The following is a 5,802-nucleotide window of genomic DNA, read 5'->3' as shown; positions in this document are numbered from 1 at the left end:
AATGGTATTGGAAATCAATACCAACAAAAATAAAATGCAAAATGTGGTATCTTGGTGAACTTAGGTTCAATAAATTTATTATATATTAAAAAGTCAACAATATGAGTGAATAGTAATGTGAATAGTAATACAAAGGCACAAAATATAATAACTAAATTGGTAGAGGAAATTAAGGTATGAAATTTGGAATCCATGAAACATTTATGGATTACTTGGAATAGAAATAGTAATTCACCTAAATGACTTAATGAACATTTAAGTTATGTGAGTATATAGTTAAGATTTATTCCCATTACTAGTAGGTCTAATAAAACAAAAGTAATACCACTTGAATATGAAATGACATTAACCTAGATGGATTGTTGAGTATAAATGGGATGAGGTTTACATTAGGATTTATGTTTCCATTACAAATAAGATAATAACAGTTGTATGAGTTATGAATTCATATAAATATTGTAACGAGTAAATGAATCAAATGAAAATATGAATGGACCATTAGTTTTCTTTATAAGAGAAAGGAAAAATGTTTTGAGTACAATGGTATACAAATACCATTGTTGTGAATTGTGATCAATATGAATAATGTAAGGAATGTATGAATATTATGATGAATGTATAAATTATGAAATTTATCATGAAATAATAAAGTCATAAAACACAATAAATTAATATTTAATGATATTATGTGCCCTTGTATTGCCTAGACATGTGTGGCAGATTGGATAGTTTGGCATGCCAATAGGGTATTGTTTTAGCAGTACTGCGAAAGGCTTTATGCTTGTATTCATGGCTTTATGCCCGCATTCATGGCTTTATGCCCGCACTCATGGCTTAATGCCCGATTATGTGTTATCATGGCTTTTTAGCCATACTGACTGCATAGGCGGCTGACGTTCTGCGTCCCATGGTATGACGGCCCGAGGCATCGCGGTGTCCAGTGCCAACGACCCGTTATCCAGTTTAGTCAGTCTGTCATAGGTTACTTGGGCAGTGAAATTTATTGAAATAAGTTAAGAATATTAGTAATAAAAAAATTAGAAATTAAATAAATGAGTAAGATGACCTAAAATAATTAGAATAGTTATTTATTACAAAGAATCGAAATGAACTGGACCGATATTAAAATTTACTTATTATGAGATAATCTAAGACAACCTAGAAAGTATTGAGAAAATGCTAAAAGATTAGCAAAGAAAATTATAACATACATAAATATGACAAATGTGACTTACATAATAATATAAGCATAAATTCATTATTGTTAGATCATTTTTCTATGTACATTATTACTGTACATTGGCGAAATAAACAATTCCAAAGAAGACTAAATTAGGATAAAACATATTAAGTTTTAGAAACTGCATTTGAAGTATAAATAAATCTTAATTATTTGAATTATATTTTATTTCTATCTTTATTTCTATATTATTTCCTTGTTATATTATTGCACCACTAAGCAGCAATGCTTAGCGCGATGGAATTGTTTCCTCGTGCAGGTACTGAAGGTAAAGCCCAGATAAAAATATTAAACAGAGATTTTGGAGTTCTTATTTGCAGAAGTGTCTGAAGTATTCAAGGTTGTCACCTCCTCAGCAATGCATGTAGATAGGGCCCATATAGATTATATTTTATATTTTGTATAAAATGCTTAGATATTGTATTGTAGTGTATATTATGAACAGGTAATTAATAGGAATCTGATGTAAATTAATTAATTAGCTTTTTCATATGTAATTAATTTATATATCATGTAAATTATGAAATTTTGTAATTATTTTGTAAATTATGTAATTTAAGGAAATTTGAAAATTTTGCTTATGTAATTTGAGAATGTTTACATATGAATTGAGTATGAATGGAAATGTATGGAAATTATTATCAAATTAAAATGTAAGGATGAGATTTGAAATATGAAAAAATTATGAGAATGATTGATGAGATAGTTATGATTAGCATGGATGAGATTTTTATTTTAAAATATTGTTGAATTTCAAACAGATAAATATTGAAATACGCCAAATGATAATAAAAGAGGGGAAACTCCGCTGGTTTCTCCGTCAAAAATTAATTGATATTAAATTAAATGAATTCAAAATTATTTTATTAAAAAAAAAAGTAAGATAAGATAGGGTGCTCCGGCACCGATTGTAGCACGCCTTGCTCGGCTATACTGTAGTCGGGTGAGGGGTGTTACATTTATTGGTATCAGAGCACGGTTTAGGCATTCCTAGGCATAGATAGATAGAATGAGATAGTGTGCATAACATGCATTGCATTCATATGAGTCGAGGTTACACTAATGCAAATCTATTTTCTTGGTTATTTTAGGTAAAGGTATGGATTCAGAATTGCAAAGGGCAGTAGAAGAAGAAGTAGTAGGCCGTATCCCGACTGGGAGTGATATTGGAAATCAGGGAGGTCCTGCTCCACCAGTGCAAGAGGTGCCTGTATAACCCCAACCGGCCTTGTTTGAGTAGATGACTGAATTTTTTCGATAGATGACTGGGGTTATTCCACCACCGCCTCAGCAGAAATCACCTCTAGGTAAAATTAGGAAGTATGGAGCTATAGATTTCAATGGTAGAAAGGAAGACGATTCTTCAGCGGCTGAGTATTGGTTAGAAAGGACTGAAAGAGTCCTGCAACAGCTCCATTGCACACCAGAACAGAGTTTGGAGTGTGCAGTTTCATTGTTACAAGAAACTGCATATCGGTGGTGGGATGTTGTGACCAAGGTAGTGCCACCAGCCGACGTAACTTGGGAATTCTTTCTGATAGAGTTTAGAAAGAAATATATTAGCTGTGTTCATGAAGAGGAATAGAAGAGAAGTGGTGATCAGCAAAAGAGGAAATTTGGACAGTCTAGTAATAAGAGGCCGAGAGAACAGTTAAGTCAGACATTTAATCAAAGTAGGAGATCCAGACTCAGGCCTATACCCAGAAGAGATCAACCAGAAACACCAGTAGTGAGTGCGCCAAGACTAGCAAGAAAATGTGGCCATTGTAACAAGTGGCATAAAGGTGAATGTAGGGGATTGACTGGAGCCTGTTATAGATGTGGGGCCATAGACCATCGTCTGAAAGATTGTCCTAAGAGGAATTTACCACGGACCCAGACATAGGTCATGGAAGGACCAAGTACAACAGTAACGCCACTTCCAAATGTCACCCAAGCCGGAGAGGAGCAAGAAGACCCATATGTGAATTTGAGGTAAAGTATTTCCTTTATGATATGCCTAACTGTATAATGATAGATTCGAAAAGACTAAATAGTATCATATATATAAAGAAGTAGACAGAGGGAGCAATAGAAAGGTAAAAGAATTATCTTAGATACCTACAACCAGTAAATTTCGAGGACGAAATTTAAATTAAAGGGGAAGAATTGTAACACCCTCACTGTAGCAATTACTTACATTCTACTGTTCCGGTGACCGGTGTCGGTCCGAATAGCTAGAACATCTAGAAAAATAATTAGACTAGAGTGAGGAGTCATAAATAACTCAAATATTAATAAGAAAAATTTAGAAAAAATTTTAGAAATAAAATACAACCAAGTTAAATGAGCCAATGCCCTAGCGATGGGTAACCCAGTGGGAAGTTGCGGTTCTCGCAACTAGGAGCCTTAGACCCAAGGAAAAAGTTATAAAATAATTTTTGAGACTTCAGAGAAGAGTCATTGAGGGTTCTATGGCATTAGAATGCCAAGAAAAGGTTTAGAAAAATTTTTCAATCGGTACAGACAATTTTAGTCTGTTAAGCCAAACGGAGGGCATTTTGGTCATTTCGTCTTCAGAGATGATTTTTGACCGACTTGTCCAGTTAAGTAAATAATTATTATAATCTAAAATATGAATAAATATTGCTAAAAATTGAATTGGAAATGAGTAGAAAAGAAAAGAAAAGAAAAATGAAAGAAATTAGGAATTATAACATCACATAATGTCATTAACATGCCCCCACCTAATCACAATTTGACAAATTAAATAAAGAGATAAAAATGAGATAAAAACAAGCCCAAACAGCCATCTTCCTCATTTATTCTTCTCATTTCCGAAAATCTTTCATCTCTCTCTTCCATGAAAAAAAAAATTTCTTCATCTCTCTTAATTTTCATTGATTTCCCTCCACAAAACCCTAGACCTCCTTCATTAAAACTTATCTACACTACTTGAGAAGGTGTTTGGCTGCCAAGAAAACTAAAGAAAGTGAAGGAAATTGAAGGGAAAATTCTGCCCTCCTTAGGTTAGTGCTAACTCTTACATTTTTCTTTTTATTCCATGTTAGGAAGTTCAAGTGAATGAGAAATTGTTAAGAAATTGAATAAAACACTTATGTAGGAGTATGTATGAATTGTGGCAGCCAAGAGAGGGTTAGGGTTTTGATGGTTTAATTGCAATTAAGTTGGTATATTAATGTCAATTAATGTATACATATGAATTGGAGTTTAATGGAGTTGAATTTTTTTGAGTTGATATGAGAATGAGATTTCATCAATTAGGGTTAGTATGAAAATTGGAGATATTGTGTTTGAACGGTTAATTGGATTTCTGATGGTTAATTAGTGACCATTTGATGAAGTTTGACCATAAATTGGAAGTAATTGTGGCCTTGAAATTGAAAGTGGTATGCTGCCCCCATTGTGCAAGAATACTGGACTTGAGTCCAGTGTATTCCTAGGGTCATAACTTTAGCTATGTTACTCCAATTGGTTCAAAGCCAATTGAAAATGAAACTAGACACATAATGGTACAACTTTGGTGAAGAAACCATGCCCAGAAAACCAAATCAAGTGGACCAAAAGTTTGCCCTAATCTGGGTGACCTGCAGTCTGCCTGGGCAAAATGACCAAATGAACAGTGTTTGGTCATTTGGCCATAACTCAATGTAGAAAGGTCCAATTGACCTGCAATTTTACCAGCTACAAGCTGAGATATAGACCAACAACTTTCATGAGGAACATAAATCCAAATTCTGACCATAACCTAGTCAAATTGCCAACTAAACATAGGTCACCAAATCTGGCAGAACCAAATTGCCCAAAAAATCTGGGTACAGGTCACTCCGGCCAGTTATGGTAAAATGACCATAACTTGAGCTACAAAACTCCAAATGGAGTGATTCAAAAAAAGAAATTCAACTAGACAAAATAAGGAACAACTTTCATGTTGATCATTTTGCCAAATTCCCACTGCAAAAATGACAAATGGAATAGTAAGCCTAGGGTACGAAATCTGAATATTTTGTATAACATAAGGTAAGCTTTGAAATGGTATTGGAAATCAATACCAACAAAAATAAAATGCAAAATGTGGTATCTTGGTGAACTTAGGTTCAATAAATTTATTATATATTAAAAAGCCAACAATTTGAGTGAATAGTAATGTGAATAGTAATACAAAGACACAAAGTATAATAACTAAATTGGTAGAGGAAATTAAGGTATGAAATTTGGAATCCATGAAACATTCATGGATTACTTGGAATAGAAATAGTAATTCACCTAAATGACTTAATGAACATTTAAGTTATGTGATTATATAGTTAAGATTTATTTCCATTACTAGTAGGTCTAATAAAACATAAGTAATACCACTTGAATATGAAATGACATTAACCTAGATGGATTGTTGAGTATAAATGGGATGGGGTTTACATTAGGATTTATTTTTCCATTACAAATAAGATAATAACAGTTGTATGAGTTATGAATTCATATAAATATTGTAACGAATAAATGAATCAAATGAAAATATGAATGGAACATTACTTTTCTTTATAAGAGAAAGGAAAAATGTT

Source organism: Hevea brasiliensis, chromosome 15, assembly GCF_030052815.1.
Source record: "Hevea brasiliensis isolate MT/VB/25A 57/8 chromosome 15, ASM3005281v1, whole genome shotgun sequence".
Classification (NCBI taxonomy): domain Eukaryota; kingdom Viridiplantae; phylum Streptophyta; class Magnoliopsida; order Malpighiales; family Euphorbiaceae; genus Hevea; species Hevea brasiliensis.
Note: the sequence above shows the minus strand (reverse complement) of the source record.